Here is a 22124-nt window from a genome sequence, read left to right as displayed (position 1 = left end):
TCTAGTTCATTGTTTTATTTTTTTATTTTTTATAATTTATTGAAAAAGAGGCATGTAAACAATCAAAGCACAACATTGCTCAGATGATCCGTAAAGCACAGTGGTACAGCATCAAGAGCTCATTGCACAGTACAGTAGAAGTGTCATCAGGAGTCGCATACTATACAACTTCAGCAGCACCCTCATCTCCGCTCCCAGGTGGTTCACATATACCCCCTCGAAAAGTGTTCCAAGACCCCCATATTTGTGACCATTTCGTCGGACACCCCCTGGAGACATAAATAGGAACCTCCGTAACCATACACCAGTCCATGTCCTTGGCCCAATCGACAATGCTGGGTGGGTTCGGGGCCCTCCATAGACGTGCGATATTCCGCTTGGCCACCATGAAGCCCAAAGGCACCCAAATTCTCTCTTTAGCGCTGAGGTCCGTGGGGTCCCAAATATTCAATAAAATCAATTTGATGTTACATTGTATCTGCTGACCCAATGCCTCCTCCATCATAAGTGCCACCCCCTCCCAATATTTCTGTATTGTAGCACATTCCCAAAGGGTATGAATAAAGTTGCCCTCCTGCCCACAGTGTCGTGCACAGCTACTGTCTTGGGCGTAGCCCATATGGACCAATGAGGGTCCAGACAAATATGTTCTGTGAAGGATTTTCAGTTGGACCAATCGGAGTATGGAGGAGATGGCGACTTCACGTGGAGATGTCACTGCAGACCGCCACTCCTCATCATCCAGCCCAGCCACATCGTGGTCCCATTTACTTCTCAGGCGGATCAGGGGATCGGGCATGTTGTTAATGAGCTTCTTGTATATGAGAGATATAGTCTTCTCAGGCAAATCGCGATCTAGTATCCAGTCCTCCAGTGGAGAGGACTCAGGGAGGTCAGCTACTTTAGGGAGAACTGCAAGCAAAGCTTGCCTGATTTGGAGATATCGAAACTGTTCAGAATTGGCCATTTCGTACTCTTGCTGCAATCGGGAGAATGGTATGACCTCGCCCGATTTCCATAGGTCCCCAATTCTGGAGATTCCAATGATCTCCCGTTTATCGAACCCCAGGGAACGCGACCATCGACCCAGCTGGTCACAGTGCCAGAGCGGCGTGGCCCTGGTGAGCTTACCTTCCCAACCCAGGCTTCTAGTAGCATCTTTCCATACGTGCACGGCATGTTTAGTCGGACCGTACAGGACGGGCATAGGAGATTTTCTGTACAACGCCCCATCGAAACCGTCATAGGTCTATGCGAAAGGCCGGGTCATCGTGCCGTCTCTGTCTAGTTCATTGTTAATTCGGTATCTTTTTGTATTTCAGCGTGGTCGATCTCCGCGTACTTGATTTTTTGAAACTTATTTTTATTGCCATTTTTACATTAGACACATTGTACATCATATAGATCTTTCAGATTGTACATTCAATAGTGGTACATATCAACTGCATAATTCAGTGATACGTCATCGGAGAACTTAACCCACGTACAGACTTGATATGAGGTGTATACCCCGTTGTCTCAGGTTCCAGATATGGCACAGAAACTAGGGTAAAACGAAGGCCTAAACTAGGGGGGGGAGGCATGAACAGGCACAACCAATGACATCGGCGAGGGTTTGTAGTGTCGTAGGGGTAAGGCACCTCTGTGTCTCATGAGTGCCTATCCTATTGGGGGTCGACCTAGAATTACGTTAGCATAACCAATATTGGGGTATGTAATGAGATCATGTGGGCGGAATGTCGAGAGATTGGTTGGGCGGGGTCTGTGACTGCGCGTGCAGGGCCGACGGTGAAGTTGGCTGTCTGTTGGATCTGCACCTGGGGATAGCTGCTTGAACTGAGACAATAGCATGGGCCATTCCATTGATATGTGGCGTTTGCGAACCCCTCTCACCTCCTCCTCCCGCAACGTCTCCTCCTCTGCCGCCGCCCACTTGTGTGTAGCTCCCACCCATGCCGCCAGCGGTGGACCTGTGGGGGAGCGCCAGTGCATAGCGATGCTGCGTTTGGCCAAAAGCACCGCAAGGGAGAGGAAGCGAGTCTGCACCCTGTGCTGCTTACCCGCACGAAAGATGCCTATGGCGGTGGCCTCCCATGTGGTCATGGAGGTTAGCCCCGTGAGGGTACCTAATGCTGTGTGAATGTGGTGCCAGAAAGTTTTGATGATGGAGCAATTCCAAAACATATGTTGGAAATCTGCATTCCGTTCTTGGCATCTGGGACAGAGGAACTGAGTGTCAGGGTAGAACCGTTGGAGGCGTGCGGGTGTTAAATAGGCCCTATGCAGGATGTAGTATTGAATGTTCTTAAAGCGTGCGTTTCTAGAGACCTTCTTAGGGTACTCCAAGGCTCTCCCCCACTCCCCCTCGTGGAACGCACGCCCAATTTCGGCCTCCCAAGTGGCTCGCAGGGTCTCCAGAGGTTTGTTAGTCAGTTCCCGGATGGCTTTATAAAGCCAGGTAGTGAGATGGCGTCCCACGCCCATGCGTAAGATCGCGTGGAGAACCGGATGTGTGTGTGGCTCCCCTTTGATTAGGTCCTGATGCGGTCGGTAGCTATCTAGGAGTTGGCGGTGGAGCAAGAATTGTCCCGGGGGAAGATCATACTCTTCTACTAGGCTATAGAATGGTCTTAGTTGCCCCTCCTCGAATAGGGACTCCACCTCTGTTAAGCCGCATGATGTCCACATGCGGAGCTCGCTATTGGTGTAGTAGTGTTCCTGTTTGGGCCACCCCACCAGGGTGAGTAGAGGGGAGTACAACGGAGCCCCCGGGGACATACGGTGTATCCTCATCATGCAATTACGTGCCACCGACACTTGTAAAGGGTATGTGCGCTTTGGTTTAGTGCCAGGGAGGAGTAGGCGACGGATCTCCGGAACCGATATCCGTCCTGCGACAGTGTGAGTTTCCACAGTGTATCTGTCTGCCGTCCAGTGAGGCAGCCATTGCAGTTGTGCTGCCAAGAAGTAGGCCTCAAATGAGGGGGCTCCCAAGCCACCCTGTGTGGTGGGTAGCTGCAGTTTTTTCAGGGCTATCCTGTGTCTAGTGGATCCCCAAATGAGTGCGCTAAGGAGGGAGTCTAGGTCCCGGAAAAAGGCCCTGGGCGGGATCACTGGCAAATTGGTAAAGAAATACAACAATCTTGGGACTATGATCATCTTGGCTAGCGCCACTCTCCCAATTGGAGCCAGTGGAAGACTCTTCCAAAATCCGATCGCAGCCCTAATACTAGCCAGTGCCCTGTAATGGTTACCCTCGAACATATCTGTGGTGGAGTGGTAGAGACGGACCCCGAGGTATCGAGGGGCCTCCGCACTCCAGGGCACCCACTGAGCACCCAGTCGAACCTCCCACGGGGGCAGATCCGGGTGCAGCGGGTATATCGTGGACTTGTCCCAATTCACCCGTAGTCCCGAGGCCGCTGTAAACTCCGTCAAGGTTTCCCAGAGGGGGGGTCAGGTCGTCCGTGATGTCCCGCACATAGATCAGCAAATCATCAGCGTATAAGGAAGCACTATGCAGTGTGCCTGCCAGCGGGATGCCCCAACTCTCCACTTCCTGTCGAAGGCATATGGCGAGCGGCTCCACCGCCAGAGCAAAAAGTAGAGGGGACAGTGGGCAGCCCTGTCGCGTGCCCCTCCGAACCGCGAACTCCGTCGATATGTACCGACCTAGGCGCATCCGCGAGGTCAGCCCAGTGTACAGTAGGCGCGTGTAGGCGAGGAGGGTGGGCCCAATGCCCGCTCGCTGCAGTACCGAGAACAGAAATTGCCATGTGGGGGAATCAAAGGCCTTCTCAAGATCCAGGATGAGACAGGCCGCTCGGGGGTATATTCCCCTTACCTGGTCCTGGATGTGGAAAACCCGACATCTATTCTGGGACGTGCGTCTGCCGGGAATAAATCCGCACTGATCCGGGTGGACCAGGGAGCGTATGATTTGTACGTATCTGTCCGCGAGTGTTTTCCAGAGGAGTTCGCAATCGGCGGACAACAGCGTTATCGGACGATAGGAGGCCATGTGTTGCGGGTCCCTATGGGGTTTCAAGAACGTCACAATTACGGATTCTCGCATGGATTTCGGTAACTCCCCCTTCTTCAGTGCCGCCGCAAACATTTCCACCAATCGAGGGACTAGAATGTCGTGTAATATTCTAAGGGGAACCCATCTAGCCCCGGAGCCTTATTGCAGGCCAGGGCCTGCAGGGCCCGCTTCACTTCTGCCGCTGTTATTACGGCATCTAGAGTCTCCCTCTCTGTCCTCGTGATGGTTGGGATAGGGAGAGGATCGAGGAATCGATCCACTACAGTTTGCGGGGTGGGGGCAGGGTCGCTGTATGTCTCAGCGTAGTAGTCACGGAAAGCCCCCAGAATTTCTGCCTGGGAGCGCACCAACACCCCCCCACGGTCTAGTACCTCGGTGATGGGCTTGATGTCCGTGTCCTGCCTAGCCAACCACGCCAAGAGAGTGCCTGTTTTGTCCCTCTCTTTATGCATCCGTGTAGCATACGACCGGAAGTTGTACTTTCGTAGGTCCGCGGAGGCAGCCTGATAGGCCGTTTTTGCCTCGGCTACACGTCGCGTCTCCTCCTCGGATGTGACATCCCGTTTGGTGAGAGCAGCCAAGCGTTGCTCCGTCGTTGTGAGAGCCTGTTCTAGCACGCGCTTAGCCCCCGTTATTTGCTTCAAGCATTCTCCCCGGGCTACCACCTTGAATGCATCCCATTCCACTAATCTAGATGATGCCGTGCCCGAGTTGCGCGTGAAATAGTCTTGGATGCTACTCTCCTGATCGTGCCGGAAGACCTGGTCCGCCAGGCAGTCCCGCGGTAAGCGCCAGGTGGGGACCGGTGGGCGTGGGGGCCGCCAGTGTAACTGGAGGATGTGAGCATCGTGATCGGATATGATCCTGCCCAGGTAGTCTGAGCTGACCACCTTAGGTAATATAGCCGCCGAGCATAAAAAGCGGTCAAGACGAACGCGCAGATTGTGGGGGATAGAGTGGAAGGAATACATTCTGATCAAGGGGTGGCGCATTCGCCAAGCATCGGTGAGCGACCAGTGATTAATCCAAGCCTGGAATCTATCAGTTTGCTTATGTGCCGGGGAGTGCAGTGGAGGGGGGTGTGAGCGGTCAAGGTGCAGGTCGATCGTGCAATTATAGTCTCCTCCCAGGACCCAGGGTATGGAGGCAAACGGGGCAAGGACCCCTGTGAGATGGTCCCAAAACTTGTCTTGATCCACATTAGGAGCGTAAATGCTACCGAGAAGTACCGCCTGCCCATCTAATAGACCCTCCAGCAGTGTATATCTACCTTCTTTGTCAACCACCCTCTGAAGCTCCTGAAAGGGGGTTCCCGGCCGTACCCAGATCAACGCCCCGCGTGCATACGCAGAATAAGTCGTGGCGCATATGAGACCCCTCCATTTTGACTGTAGTTTCCCGACCTCTTTCGCGATGAGATGCGTCTCTTGTAAAAACACTATCGGGGCATTGTGACGCTTTGCGTAAGAGTACGCCGCGTATCGTTTGCGCGGAGTGTGCAGCCCCCGAACATTGAGGGTGAGGAATGTATCGTCGTTATGTAGCGCGTGAGGTGTCATGTCTGTGTGCCTACTCGCCATGCGTGAGGACTGCGCCTATCGAGGAGTGTAAGACTCCGTCGCACGAGCTGGCTAAGGGTACCGGTGTCCCCCGACGCTGCGCGGTCATAGGTAGTGGATGTTTGGATCTGTGTCATGCCATGCGGGAGGTGAGGGAAGTACTGAACTGGGATAAGCAACAGAACCTTCGGGGTCGGGGAACATTCCCAATGCGTAGGGCCCATCGTCGACAACGATGCGTCCAAACCTGTTTACCCAATTAAGGGGGGTACAACAATATAAGAAGGGGGCGGCGGTGCATGCGTACTGGGCCAGAAACTAATCGGGCCATTAGTAGGGAAAATGAACGTTGCTCCTGCTGTAGCAAATAGTGGGGCTGATGTCTAAATACAACGGGAGGGAGGAGAGTATACTTAGCTCCATGTCAGTTTCTGGAGTCCCATCTCATTTCGCTCAAGAGCCAGATTGTTCGTCCAGAATGTGGTCCGCCGTCTGTGGAGTGACCAAGGGGGGGCGTTACAGAGTCCTCCCACGACAGTGTTCCGTCACTTTCATTCTCCCCTTCCGAGGTGAAGATATGCGGCGGTCTATCTATGTCGTCCGGCAGGGGGGATGCTTGCAGATCGATCACAGCTTGCAGGGCCTCCCTCCTTTCTTTCACAATCTGCTCTAAATCCGGAGAGTCCTGGGTGCGTGCCCGATCTCTGCCACCCACTCCGCCACGTGGGCGCCGCTGTGAATGCCTTCCAGATCGTGAAGGCTTGGGGTGGGGGTCTCTTGTGCTCTCCGCTCTAGACTGCCGCGTGCAATGTAAATCTGCCCAATCCTGAGCCTCTGTGGCATTAGTAAAGAATACAGTGGAATCGGCGTGGACCACTCTGAGGCGAGCCGGGAATAGTAGGGAGTATTGGATGTTGTTCTCGCGCAGCCGGCGTCTGACATGCAGAAAGGAGGCCGGTTGTTGTTGAACCGCTCTGGCATAGTCTGGGAACACCATAACCCGTTGATTGTCCACCTGCAGGGCGCCTGCCACTCGTGCCGCGCGTAATACTGCATCCCTGTCCCGGAAATGGAGGAACTTCGCTATCATCGGCCTTGGGGGCGCTCCCGGCGGTGGTCTGCGGGCTGGGACCCTGTGGGCTCTTTCCAGAGAGAAGAACGCCGAGCGCTCCTTTTCCGGAGTGAAGGATTTCACCCATGTCTCCAAGAAGTGCAGGGGGCTTGCGCCTTCAATTCCCTCGGGTAACCCCAGGACGCGAATGTTGCAGCGTCGTGAGCGTCCTTCCAAATCGTCCACACGTTCTTCCATGATCGTCAGGCGATGCAGTACCTCCTGAAGAGTCTGTTGGTGCTTATCGATCGTTGGCTGCATGTCCGCCATCTTCTGCTCTCCGTCTTTCACTCTATCCGGCAGTTTCCGATGGTCGTTGCGGATAAGACTGATGTCTGTCGCTAGTGTCCCGAGCCTCTCCTCCATCGAGACTCTGGAATGCTCAATGGCGGCTAGTACTTGGTCCAATTTGACGGAGACCGAGGCGTCGGGCTGTGTCTCCACCGCGCCCACCCATGTCCGGGCCCTGGGCATCTTCTCCGGGGCCGTCTCTGGGACCGCCGTCTGTTGGGTCCCCCGGGGCTTCCCCATCGCTGCGACCAGGGCACCTCAGCGCTTCGTGCTCGTCTGCCGTGAGCGCGGGATCCCTCGTCCCCCAGGGAGGTAAAGGAGTCGCCTCGTCGTCAGGCCCGCACTCACCAGTGAATTGCGCCCTCACCGAACGCTTCCGCCCTCTGCTGCAGGTCACCACGGGTCCAGAAGGCACCCCGTTACTCGTCCCCCGTCCGTGCACCACAAGGGGGCTACCATGCGTCGGCTCCAGGAATTAGAGATCAGAGCGGGTGATGTGTACTGTCCCACCTCGTGGCCCCCCGCCAGGTGGGGCCCCAGGTCCAGAGGACACTCCACCGCTTGGCGTCCCACAACCGATCTCCAATGGGGCTGCCCTCCGTTGACTCGCAGGACACTTTAGGGGGGTGATGTCAGGCGTCCTCCAGACTCGCTGCCCCCCGCAGGGTGGGGCGCCCCAGGCCCGATATGAGGAGAGCGCAGGTCGTTCACTGTTGCTGCCGGCAGTCTCAGTCCTCTGGGTCACACTCCAGATACTACTAAGGCAATGTCCCAACGGGCGCCATCTTGGAGTCAGGCGTCCCGATGTTGCGCCGGGACACACCAGGGCTCCCCTCCCGTGCCGCTCTCACCGCTAACGCCGCCTCCGGTAAGCACACTGCAGGGGATGTGTCATCTCTCCCCAACACTGTTCTGCCGCTTCACACACTGCGCTGGTCACTGTGTCAGGTGTGCGCCGCAGGCAACATGGCGTCCCGTCCTCTGCGCGCCAATTCCGGCGCGATGTCACTCGGTTGCCCAGGAAGCCTCCGGGGCTCCGCCAGCGCTACTCGGCCGTTGTTGCCGCTTCACGCGGGTGCCGCGAGGGGGGTCCGTCGGTCTTATGTGTGCCCTGCAGCCGTCCTCCGGGAGCGCTCTCTCTGTGGGCACCCGCCGCCATCTTGGGCCACCGGGACTCAGTCTGACAGTGCCTTCCGCCACCGTGATGGTTCTCCCCCTCCATGCGCCGAGTCAGCGCAGCCAAAGACTCCGGGAGCGGTCCGGTGCCCAGGGTTGCGTTTGTCAGTAGGAGCAACGCCTGGAAACGGTCATTCTGCTAGCCCGGTCTCGGAGCCCTAGCAATCTGCAGCCACCATGGTAGCCGGCTTGGCCACGCCCCCGATCTCCGCGTACTTGATGAGGATTACAATCAGGCGCATTGAGGCATCAAGGTTACTTTCCACCCACTCTTTGAGCATTTGTGGGTTGGGGTTATCGAAACTGGGTGCCAGCATGATCCTTAGTCCACATGGAATGCGCCAACATCGCAGTATTTTATAAGCGACTTCCCACCACTTGGTCAGTTTGGTGCGCATCAGTTTCTCAAGCAGTTTAAGTTTAGCTTCAAGATTGTCATTGTTTGAAGCCCCAGCGGAGCTAGAGGCTCTCGGTTGATTGGGAATATTAGGTAAATTTTCAAACAGCACTTCAGCTGCTGCTTCCCTTTCTCGCAGCGCTTCATTTGACATGTTGACTATTATTCAAGATTTTGTGAGACTGCCGATATAATGAAAGTCAGGTGCAGTTAATCGGAACAGTCAATCTGAAACCTCTTCTAACCTGCCAATATCCCAGTGCTCGTGTACTCACCACCAGGTATGAAGATGATGGACTGGTCCTCCGACTCGACAAGGAAATCGACCGTGGTGGCAATGGAACGTAGACTGGCGGGCTGGCAATTGGGGCAATGATCAGTCCATACTCCTTCCGGAGAGATCACACCAATTCAACTGTAGTAAATCACCAAAGCCCATGAAGATGTAGAGACAACCGTACTCTGCCAAAATATACAACAGGATCCCAAAGTAGAACTTCGCCAGGTAAAACACGGGCACAGAGTCCGTTGTAAATGCAGACAGAAAGGTTTATTGCATTATCATGTCACGATGACGCGTTTCGACCGCAAGCCTGCGGCCTTGATCACATAGCGCGCTGCAATGGTGACAGGGTATATATAGGGGATAGGTAGTGACTTTTCAGTATCTGCAGTTGGTGAGCAGAACTGTGTTATACCTACGACATGTTGAAAATTAGATTACTCATATGCAAATTACTTCAAAAATGCCGTAGAGCAGACAAGAAGCAAACATAGACAATAGACTGATGTGACACTGTGAACAACCGCTAGATAATAAGGACAAATCCTAGTCAGGCAAACAAGCTGCACTTAAAGCTATAATTGGCAAAATGAGACCTTTTGCGCTAAAAATGGCCGACATTTCACTGAGTAGCAAAAGTTCATGTGTAACGCTGGGATTTTGTAATCGCTAGCAGTCATATGGTAGAAAGACTTAAATGAACTGGAAATGCCGTGCGAAGTCCATATACATATATAATGATACATCATGAGCCAAAGAAGCGGCCCAAGAATCATGCTAGTTGGGAACAGGCACACAGAGGAACATTGAACCGCTAGATTCATTGAACACCTGAATACGCGGTGAGTTAAAAATCAGTGTAAATTACTAATTTTCTATGGATTTTGCTGCTTCTTGAGGAGTCACAGGACTAGGATTTCTAGATAAGAAACCTTTTTCTCCATCCTGGTCGATGATACCCAGAGAAAGAATACTCCTGAAGTTGATGGTGCTACTTCCCAATCCCAGGATGAGATTGGGACTAGGGCCATTTGAACAGAGAAATTAAAGGCTTGAGATAGGTGTCCCTGCGAATGGATTGTCGTAGAGCTAACAATGGGAGTGGCAAGAAACCAAATGTATGACTGTGGCCTCTTTTTCGATCTGCAAATACCTGGCCTTTTATTTACTTTGCATACAGAACAGGTTGTTAAGATTTATGCACTCAACAAAGGGGCAGACACGGTATGCCACATTCAGCGAAAAGTGTCACAACACTACAAATTACACGCTATCAGAGTTGTCACCTGGTCAGCATGCACTGCACATTTAGCCTGTTTTACTAGTGCATTCACCCTCCTACTAGTGCTTTCTGTGTGACTGCCCTGCTCCATATTTGCTCCCTGCCTTCCTCTAGCTTGGCAAACAGCACTGAACATAGCTTTGTCCTCAGAGCATCCACTGCACATTTTCAATGACAGATTTGTGGTGTTAGCAACTCCAAGCATGCATTTTATTAGTGCTGTCAGCCACCTTAGAAGGTGCCCTGCATACCTGCCTTGCTTTGACCAACTCTCATACTCCATCATTGCTGTCCCAAACCTCTGAGCTTGCCCTGCACACAGGAGACCAGTGTTCTGATGAGCCCGCTTTGTGAACCTTTGGTTTTGGATTGTGTTTTTTGTGAGTTTGAATGTGTACATTTTTATATTTTTTTTTAGGTTTGCTTATGTTCATGCTTTCTCGAGAATTTTGAATGCATGTGTTGGAGTTTCCTTTAATCAAAAATATAAATGCTTATTAATATTAGTTATTTGCAATTGAGATGAAAATGCTGGAATATGGTAAAAATGTATTTCTTGGATTTTGCTTAACTAAGCCCCAACTCTATCTTGTAAAATATGGCTGCTGTCTACATAATATTCATCGTGTTTATATTTCTCTTTTAACCTCTTCAGTGCCCCGCCCTTTCCCCGCCCTGTGCCGGCCGTTGCATTAGCGGGCGGGGTTCATGACGAGATAGTCTCGTCGTGGGCACAGCGCAACCGCGCTCCATGAGAGACTATCTCGTCATGGGCACTGAAGGGGTTAACACCGCATGCAGCAAAATGTGCACTGTTTGTTTTGGAATGATGTGCTGTTATCGAAGAACTCCTGAGAAAGCCTTTTTGTTACTTTCAAGGTTCTTCCTGCTTGCTCGCTGAAAACAGTTTGACTATGAGTCTTTCCATTGTTTATTGTAACACATTTGTTGTGACACCTCCAATGACTTCAACTCATAAGGGACTAATCAGTATTCATGTAGTGGGTTAGTGCTAACATGGTGGGATTATATGTTGTTTTATAATGCTGAAATGTGATTTAGTACCATACTGTTACATATACTCATCTGATGCTGCCATTGCATTTTTCATTGGTTTCTATGCAAGAAATGGTATAGAAGACCCTCAAATTTGGTGGTGAGCCATATCTTTTTGGGTCTCTCCTAAGTCTCTACAGATTCTCTGTCGATTTACTGCAGACACTGATTTATTGCTGCATCTATTTTAAATTGCTACATGCCTTCATGACAAATGATTGTAATGCCTTATGACTAATTTATTGATTTAACTGAGCCTTAATTTTATCCTCTGTGTCACACTTTAATATTTTTACAAGCATCTGTGGTTTTCCTAAATTATTGATCTTGAGCTCCCTTTTTTGAGTCAGTCTTTATTTCTTTACTGATTTATTGTTTGTTTGAAATGCTGTTTTGATTATTACCTTTAGGGACACATTGCCATACATACTTATGAGGACAACACCGTCCCTGACCCTGCACTTGGTGCTACTATCATGAAGATCCATATTTTTGGTGACCCATATTGGGAAGATTTGAGATAAGCTAAAAGGTCTTTTCTGAGATCATTTTGTCCCTCGTCTGCAATATGTCTGCATTCAGTGGTATGACCAAATTGAAGTATTTGCAATATTGTAGTGTTCCAGAGCTGTCCTCAAACAAAGGGGAGTGAATATTAGTAGATGAGGATACATTGTGAGTGTTTGAGAGCTATTTTAGCACTTTGTTGTACTGCTTGTATGATTTTTGGTCATTTGCTTTTAATTTGTGAATCATTAGGTGGTTTGATAACCATAATTTTGACATTTTTAGTATAATTGAAGGTTATTGTTAGCTTTGTTTGTGTGATAGAAAATCTGATTCTGTGTTTTGAATCAAGGAGAATTTTGTATTTCTTTATGTTGTTTAAGGTTATTGGATTTAGCCTAATACAAAAACCTTAGATATTTCGTTGCACCTCTCTGCAAGTTGTTGGGTGTTTTGTGAGGCACCCAACCACACTGAGATAAGAACTTTCTGAATTAATAAGAATCTTTGAGTTGAATGTTTTTTAATTAGATTGATGTATTCATAGTGCACAGGAATAAACTTGCTGTACTAATAATGTGGATTATTGCTGGTTGAATGCTGCCAGTGTAAGGGTTCTTCTTGTTTAGTGAGATTGACTTTTGATTTTCTTCTCTTAAGAATGTTGAGCAGACAAGATTACATTTTTTTGTGTGAATGTGACTGACGTTATTGTGTTAATTTCTGTTCACCGAAATATCTTGCTGCAATTGGTTGGTTGACACTAAGGGGCTTATTACGATGTGGGGCGGACTTGTGTTCGCCCGGCACTGTCACGGATACGGGTCACGCCAGCCTAATTCCGATGTGACCACACATGGTGTGGTCGCATACTCACATTTCCCTGTACCTTGTGGAGCAGTACTGTCTTGAGAATGAGTACGCATTTTTCTTTATACCCAACAACTATATCGGTAAAAATCCACCACCTGTTGTACAGTTATTAACACCCAAGTATACAGTACCAGCAGACTACATCTTTTCACCTGCGTGCGTTTCATCTACAGAGAGTGTCTCTGTGTTACCTCTGTCCCTAGCCGTGACCACTATGCCTCCCCTGGACTGTCAAAGGTGGAAGGAGGAATTTGAAGCCAACAATTCCCCAACAAAAAAGATATCACTTATTCACAACTTATCTCCAGAGGGCAGGACAATCTAAAACATATTCCCCAGAAAAAATGTAAATAAAAAATGGGCTGGGGGTGAACTATCAGTATAGATTCTGGATGAGTACGCTGCAGTCTTAAAACACTGGGATAAAATGTTTTATCCAAGTGAAAATATGGTTTGTGAGAGACATACATTTTTGCAGAGAGCCAAGCAACTTGGAGAACTATTGCCAATGTTAATGCTTCCTGCAGATGATTTGTGATCAAGTAATCAAGAAGACCAACAACAAATCCAGGAGAAGATGCTCTCTACTGAAAAATGAGACATTGAATCAGCTCTGAGCATTGCTTGAGGCTTTGAGAAGTGAGATCTACTTTAAAGAGATGTTGAGTACATCTGATGCACTGTATTGCAAGGAAATAAGAGTTCAACCAGACAAATACAAGGAAATAGTGAAGAAGAGTAAAGGATCTGGATGTAGTAATCAAGCAGACAATAGAAAGGACAATAAGTCTGTTTGTTTTTTCATATGTGGCAATGTCATTAGCACTGAGAAGAATTGTCAAAGTTGGTCCAAAACATGCTTTTAGTGTAATTGCAAAGGACATTTTACTAGAGTATTCTGATGCAAAATTGTACACAGAACAGTAGTGTCTAAAGTTCAGTAGGAGTGTGATAGTGATGGGAATGTGTTTGTCTTAAATATTTCTGATGAAAACAAAATCTGGGAAAGGTGGGCGTGATGACGGGCATGGTGGACATGTGACTTCGCAAGATTGCAAGAAGAGGAAATCGCCATATTGTAACATTTGTATTCACGAGCCTGCAGCACGGTTCATGGCAGATTCCAAGTCACCATTTGCATTAGTTGGCCATGACATCTCACGGAAGATCCAGCAATTGGGGTTGAGGCTTACTAAGATTAAGATATTCGCATTTGGGGATAAGAGGACTGAATGTGACTTTGATACGGTTTTCGATCTGAAGATAAGGCAGCAAAAGGGGTATTCTACATGGCAAACGAAGGATCGAGTCTGTTGGGATGGGATGTTCAAGGCGAGCTAGATATAATTTCAGAGCAGACTCACCAAGAGCAAGTTATTGCTAGCAGAAAATTGTTCAGGGTCACTAGCAGCAAAAATTTGTTTTTTTTCCTTGGTGAATAAATGGGTGTGTGAGTTTCATGAAATATTCACTGACCAACTGGGGAGATTATAAGGGTTCCAACACATGATTGTCTTAAAGGAGATGGCTACACATGTGGTCCACAAGTTGTGGAAGATGCTGCAGTGTTTAAAAGATGAATTGTGTTAGGAGCTGGAGAAGCTATGAAAGCTAAACATTATTGAGCTAATTGAAAGTTCTGAGTGGCTCGCCCCTGTAGTTCTGGCATACACAGCAGACAAGTTGCTAAGGTTTTGTGGGGACTTGCACTTTCTCACCTGCTGTATTTGGGTTGACTGTGAGCCCCTGCCCATTATTTCAGGAAACATTGTGCACTTTGATGGGGGTTGAGGTCTTTACCTCTCTTGATGTGTCGGCTGCTTACCATCAAGTTGTTTAGAATGAGAATTCAAGGTACCCTACTTCCTTTGTGATGCAAGAGCAATCTTTTTGCTACAAATGCATCCTTTTTGGTTTGATGTTGCATCCTCCGTGTTTCAGAGGGTTATGAGATAAAATTCAGGGAGACTAGTGGGGTGCTGCACTTTAAAGACAACAATTTGGTGTTCTGCAAGGATGTGAATGAACAGTGTGCTGCAGAAACTGTGGGATCAAGGTTTGATAAGTACGAATTTCTCAAACTGGGTGTGAACTATGTGGGGCACCATATCTCAAATAATGCAGATTAGTCCAAGATGAAAATGTTGAGAGTGATTGAAGAACCTTTTGCTTCATTGGTCAACAAGAAGCAATTAAGATTCTTCCTTGGCTTAGTTGAGTTATACTCGAACTTCATGCCTCATTTTGCTGAGAACACTACTCCCTTATGGAAGCTGCTTAGAAAGGTGGGTGGCATATGTGTGGAGCAGTGACTTTCAGAGTGTTTGACAAAGTGTAAGCATACATTGTGAGTGTGAGAAACATCCTTAAATATCAGGGGCCCTACCATAGTGGTTACTGATGCCAGCAATTGGGAGCTTGCTCATGTAGAAGATGAAGGATGGTAGGCAGGGCTTTTTTAGGTGCTGAACCTGCATTTTTCACCATCAAGAAGGAGGCCTAGCGTTATAGTGGGGGTCCTCAGCATTTTAGGACATTCATTTGGGTGTCCCGCACACCATTCACACAGCTCATAAACAATTGGTGGACCTGTTCAGCACAGGTATGCAGAGATGCCATACCTTGAACCACCAAATGACAGTTCCGTCTGCAGGACAAGCTTAAGTATGTACTCGGAAAGAGAAAGCTTGTAGCCAATGAGAATGACTCTTGAGGATTCCCCAGATTGCTGTGATTTGAAGGATGATGTAGAATTGATGTGCATGATTAGCCATGCTCCTGCAGTACTGGAATGCCCCATGTGAGGAGTAATGGTGCTATGACCTGGATAAGGATCTAGCATTGAAAATAGTAATGTTGTGGGTCATGAATTGTTGGCCTAATGTAAAGAGCTTAAGCACAGAGTTGTCACCATACACTCAGGCTAAGCATGAACGGATGTGTGATGAAGGGGTACTTCGAAGTATTGGGCAATCGGTTGTTTCTGTGGGTCTGAAACATAAGGTGCTAAGTCTCGTCCATGAAGGTCATATTGTGCTCACAGTGATGAAGCACTGAATGCATGAGGATTTTCAGTGACCTGGGGTGAGTCACACAGTTGATTGCTATTTGAGGTATTGTGGATCATGCATTATGAATGATAAATCTCAAGTTACCAAGCTGTCTATAGTCATGCCATTTCAGGCATCTATGTGACCTTGATATACGTTTGCCTGTGATATATCTGCCCCTAACGGTGTGTTGGGAGAGACATACAAGTTGCCATAGTACGTGTTGACTACAAGGTCAAGTTTGTGAATAGGATGGACAACTGCGTTTTATAGGATGTGTTTGGAAGGTGAGGTTGTCCAAGTGAGCTTGTTATAGACAATGTAACATAGCTGGGGTTGGAGGAGATGAGAACATTGTTGTATATGCATAGAATCAAGCATATGAATAGTGACTTTGTACCATCCCAGGAGCTAGGGCCCTGTAGAGTGTCCAACCAGAACAATGAAGGGACACTTATAATTGAGGCTGGTTAAAAATCGTAATTGGAGAAAGGTAGTGGATGAAATGATGTGGGCAATAAGGACAACTCCGTATGTCAGTACGAGGCTGTCTCTGTTCTTGTTGTTGAGAGGACACGTCCCATGTTCTAAGCTAACCAGACAGTGGATTGGAAAGTTAGAGATTGGTCCCTCTCTTACGTTTGTAGTGGCAGATGCGAGGAGGCAAGTGCAAGTGAAGTATGGGGATGTGTAGGAAAGTGGAGTATTATGCAGTGATGGTGGTTAGGCTTCAATATGTAATACTCTTGCATTGTCCCAAAATAGGTTCTTTGGATTCACACTAATAAATCCCTAGCTCAAGCCTCGTAGTGTGGCACAGAGCAGTCAGGCTTTACTGGAGGAACATGTGTTAAGCATTTCAGAGTACCAACATGGATAATAAATAATTTACACAATTCAGAAGACATCCAACATCAATTTATAAAAATAAAGCAGATTTTTATATAAATTTAGACACCAAAACAAAGACATTCAGATCAGTATAACTGGAGTTATGGATTCTTAAAAGAAAAATAAATCAGTGCAAATCATTTTGCAAAACTTGAGCATTGTGGTCAATGGTAAAAAGAATCGGTCAATTGCAGGTTGAATTGCGTGGAACCCACTGGTAGTAAGGTGATGCGGGTCCCAGGACCAGGCCATGACAGTCAGTTGAATTTTACCTGGATTGTAGGGCCTAGGTTCAGAGTTGTCTTGGCTGTCCCTAGAGCTGAAGTGGAGACGCAGAGGAGCTGGTTTTACCACTTAGACGTGATAGTGAGAACATAGATGCAAAAAGTCGATAATGGAGCCAATGAGGTGGTAAGTTGAAGGGGCTGGCAGTGTTGGGTGAAGGTAGCGGTTGCCGGACTGACTACTAACAAGCCTTGGCAGCGGTAAGGTCAGTGAAAAGTTGTTTCGACATCCGGAGGTCCGGGAGAAAACATTGGCCACCTGAAACTTGCTACTTTTGTGCGGCCAGTGATTCTTTGGTTCTGGGACGATGTTTTTACCTGGGGGCTGCAGGGGATTAGTGTTACTAGTGCAAGGGAGTCTGGAGTTGTCTTTGGCTCTCAAAGTGGTCCCTCTGTCTAAGGTAAACGGTCTGTGGTCTGGGACGAGTCTCAGTCGTACTGGTGCAGGATGGTTGCCACAGGTGCAGAGTATCGCACCTTTGTTTTGTGCAGATCCTGTAGTTGCAGACTCAGGTTTCTTCTTTGTTCTCTGTTGCAATTAGAATCAGCATTGAGATTCTGGTGCCCGGTGTGCCCCTTAATTCCTAGATTTGGGGATTCTAGGGATGTGGGTGGAAGTAACCAAAGGGCTACTAGCCCCAGCAGCTAATACGCCCCTGGGGTGACCACCTCCAGGGGTGTGTGCCATCTTAGCCACTCAAAACCCTCTATTCTGCCACTTTTAAAATGGCAGAAACCTTCTTTAGTTGTACAGACAAGATACCCCACCCTAGGGGCGTGGCTAGCTTTCTGGGTGTATACAGCTCCTGACTACAAACTTTTCCCTCCTGCCCGGGATGCAAATGTGCCTGGGGTCAGGGGATGGCTGTTTCCTCCTTTGGGAGGCAACCTGGTTTGAAGTTCACCGCCTTGATGTGCCCCTTCACTAGCCATTCTGTCAAGGAGGGAGGCCTTTGTTTCTGACTCCTGGGAGAATCCATTCCTCCTGGCAGGGGGTCAGATTCCTGTCTCATTTTAGCCAGGGCACAGGAACGGCTGGGAAACCAGGTGGACAACCTCTGAGGTAGCCACCTGGGTGCATGTTGCACCGACTCTGACATGGGTATCATGTCCGGGGTGATGAAGTAAGTTGTTTGATACAAGACATGACATATTCGGTGGTACCATAATGGAGCTGTCAATGTCAGGAGTGTCCAGGTGCCAGCCTATGTTATCCTATGGCCCACTGATCACTTACAGTAGCCATTAATTGAAAGAGGCTACTATAGGGACCTATATGTATACACCTTTAATATAATGGACCATGCCTCCTGGGATCAGTAGACCTATCTTAGGGGTGACTGGCATATACTAAAAATAGTGCCTTGACCTTGCCACACATGGTGAGGGCAAAGTCGAGTTTGAACAGTTTGCACTGCTCATGCAGCCTGCAGTGGCAGGACTGCTGCCATCTGTTTACTTGGGTCACTTAGGGTGACACAACTATTGCTCCAGGCCCTGGTGACCCCTCTGACTCCCATGGCTTGGATACCACTAGGTTAAAGTCCTTGCCAATTGGGGTTACCAATTCACAGGTATCCGTTTTAGGGAGAGAGCACTGGCACTGGTGCCCAGTTAGCAGTCTCCGGTGAACTTTCAGAGTTGAAAACCAGCATCTGGTAGTGCAAATAGGGACAAAAAGTGGGGGTACACCCCCAAAAAAGCCTGTTTTGTTACAGGGTGGCTTCAAAGATACGACCAATAAGAAGTTGTGTGTAGTTTGCTGAGGCAGGACCAAGAAGCCTGGCCACATCCTTAAAGGTGAATCCAGGTACATAAATACATCAGCTCTATAGTAAACATTTTTATAAACAAGATGGGTAAACCTAGTGTGATTTAATCAAAGCCATCAAAAAGGAATGATTGTTTGTAAAACTAGCCAATTTTATGTATTAAAATGCACCTGGGTTTTCCCCACAGTACAAAGTTAAATGTAAAGAAAACACAGTACCCTATTTATATTTTATATGTAAACAAAGATAGCTACTTCAGAACAGTCCAAAAATACATTGACGAGACAGTGGTGTCAACGAAGGCCTTTTAGAGCTGGCTTTTAGTTTACACGCCCTCAGGGACATAGATTTGTAAAACGCAGCTCATCCGCTGTCCGTGCGATATATATTCAATTTATTGTTCTCTGTTTGTTTTCAACTTTAATTTCACTGAAAGGGGAAAAACACATTTAGGATTTGATTTACGCACATGCTGTGCTACAAAAACAGCTCTTCAATTAACAACAGTATGAGCCATGCTTTTTTTCTTCACAAAAGTGCTCAAAGGAGGCGAGAGGGAGGGCAGTGCTGTGGCCCATCATTCTGATTTAAACGAGAAAGAGCCAAGCCAGAGCCAATCATCTGGCCTGCCTCCCAACTATATTAAAAAAACAAAAAGACAACAAATATTGCTTGCTTTGAGTGAAACTGAAAAAAATGGTTGCAGGCTGGGGCGGCACAGTCGGGCCAGATAGGGGACCGCGTTGAACGTCTCCCGACGGTGGGCACCTGATGGGGGAGGGGGGTGCATGTGGGGTGGAGGGGGCGGCGAAGGTCAGTAGGCCTGCGGAAAGCAGACACCACGATTGGCGGGCGGCATACAAACTGCCCAATCACGAGGAGGGCCTTTGTTCAGCACAGCGTTAAAGGGGGCAAGCGACAGCTGCGCAAGCCATTTGCGATGTGGAAGGGCAGACCAGGCATTAGATTGGAACAATTGCTATCCACCATCCAGAGAGGGCTACAACAGTTGGGGAAACCGGATGCAGTAGTAGTGCCCTCTGGGGAAACCACTTGGCCAGCCTGGGGTGGAGGGGACTGCTAGGGGCCATGCTATTTGGCCTCACAGCCTTTGACGTGCTCATTCACCAGACAGAGCTGATTTGGTCAGAAATCATAGCACGATGTGAACCGAGAGCGGCTTTGAAATAGGAAGCAGTGAAAGGGTCCAGACGAAAGTTGAATTTTGCGATGGCTGAGGGATGCAAAGGTAATGGATGGGGCTTCGTATGACATGGGCTCATCAATCAAAAACCCTGGGGTACTTCGAGGCAGACGGAATCCACCTGAAGGGAGGGCTATGGACCTGTTTTTATTGAATATAGTGGCAGCTCTTGAGCCCCTGGGTTTCAGCTAGAAGGGACTGCCGGAAGCAGAGGGGAGCTGCCTGACCTCAACAAAACAAAAGGCAGTGTGGCAGAGACATCACAGAAGAACGGCCTAGAAAAAGGAGCCGCTCAAGTACTTGATCTTGGGATGCCTTACAGCAAGGGCACTGGGGATCAGGCAATTGGTCAGTAAAGAGGTCAGCACAGGGCGGATATGACACTTGCACCCCGGGCCAGGCACAAGGGCCGCCCATGAAAATCTCTGCAGCAAGGTGAAGGCTCGGGGCCTTATAGGAGCTAGATGCCCATAAGAAGGAGAGGCTATTGCTCTATGGGCAGGCAGAGGGTGCTCTCAGGACAATGAACTGAACAAAATAGTGTTAACAATTTCAGATGTGCGTGCAGTGTGTAATGATAAATAACTTTGTTCGGATACTTGGGCTGTGAATAACACTGTGGCCGTTTTGCACCAAAAAGTGGCTACTGTGTGTAAATAAAGAGGGTAAGGTGCATCTGGCAACGGCCTGGGAGCCCCCAGGTGGTTCTCGCCTGTCTGGAAGGGGTTTGGTCACAGGCCGGGGACGGGCAGCCGGACCAGATAGGGGCCCACTTTTAACGCCTCCCGAAGGCGGGCACCCAGGGGACGGGGAGGTCAGTAAGCCAGCGAAAAGACACAGCGATTGGCGGGTGGCATACATACGGCCCAATTATGAGGAGAGCCTGTGCTCAGCGCAGCATTAAAGAGGGCAAGTGGCAGCACAGTCCTTCATGTGCTCTGTGACCTCGTAAGATTCACACTCCCACCCATACCAGAGACGCAGGCTTCGCATCTGCAAAATTAGAAAGGGGGCATGGGTGGAGTCAGCGTAGAAGAACAGCTTGGATGAGCCCTACAGCCTAGAACGAGGAGCCGCCCAAGTTCGTGTCCTTGGGATGCCTTATGGCAGGGGCACTGGGGAACAGACAGCTGGTCAGTAAAGGGGTCAGCACAGGGCGGACACAGCACTTGCAGCTCGGGCCAGGCACAGGACCCGCCCACACAAATCTCGGCATCAAGGTGAGGCCTAGGGGCCACATACGTGCTTGGAACCCATAAGAAGAAGAGGCTATCGTTCTAGGTGCTGGCAGAGGGTGCTGTCAGGACAATGGAATAAACAAAATAGTGTTAACAGTCTCAGACCTGCATGAAGTGTGTAATGATAAATGATTTTGTTCTGATAATACATGTGTTATGAATGCAACTGTGGCGGTTTTGCACCAACAAGTGGCTACTGTGTGTAACTAAAGAGGGTAAGGTGCACCTGGCAAAGTCCTGGGAGTCCCTGGTGGGGGGGGGTTCTCGCCTGTCTGGGAGGGGATGTGTCAATAATAAAAGAATAATGCTACTCACAGTCACTGTTTCATGACATACCTCCGGGGCTAAGTTTCATACGTGTGCACCATTCTATAATTATGATAATGGCTGTCTCTATTGGTATCTTAAGACATGAGCAGTGCCATTTTTGGAAAATAAATGTAAAGGTAGGCAGAACGTTGCATCTTAGTGTGACTCAATTACTTTGGGAGGATTCACAAGACGTCACCCCACTTCTAAATATTGTGTCACTCTTGCTGTTTGGCACTTATATAATGTAGAGGTACAACGATGTATTCACATGTCCAAAAAGTTTTTTGATTTATTTCACATTCCAAAATTTTAAGTTTAAAAGCAGCATTACAAAGTGCTCCATAAATCCATCAAAGAATCCCATTCTATATATACACCAAAGAATTTACAAAAGAAGACAATGTCCTGAGGCTAAGATGCTCGCTGGAGTCCAAACTACCCTCACAATCAGTTCAGTTCATACGTCTTTATTTCGATATGATTTCATCATAGAAGACATGCGATAAAACATTCCACTCATGACTAAAAACTCCAGATGTCAACATTACACAAAATATTAAAAGATCAGGAAAATAAGATAAAATACATACAAGAGTTAATTAGCACAAATCATCACTAATAAGCGGAGTTAAACATATTATACACAATAAAATAGGATTAAAAGGTATTTAAAAATGTCGGTTAAAGACGTGTTAAAAATATGTACTTGTTATAAGGGGCTATTTAGCCACTATTACAATGTTGACTGGCTCTAATAATCCATGTCCAACCCAGAAATTTTGCAATGGCTATG

Source organism: Triturus cristatus, chromosome 2_2 (genome assembly GCF_964204655.1).
Source record: "Triturus cristatus chromosome 2_2, aTriCri1.1, whole genome shotgun sequence".
Lineage (NCBI taxonomy): Eukaryota > Metazoa > Chordata > Amphibia > Caudata > Salamandridae > Triturus > Triturus cristatus.
Note: the sequence above shows the minus strand (reverse complement) of the source record.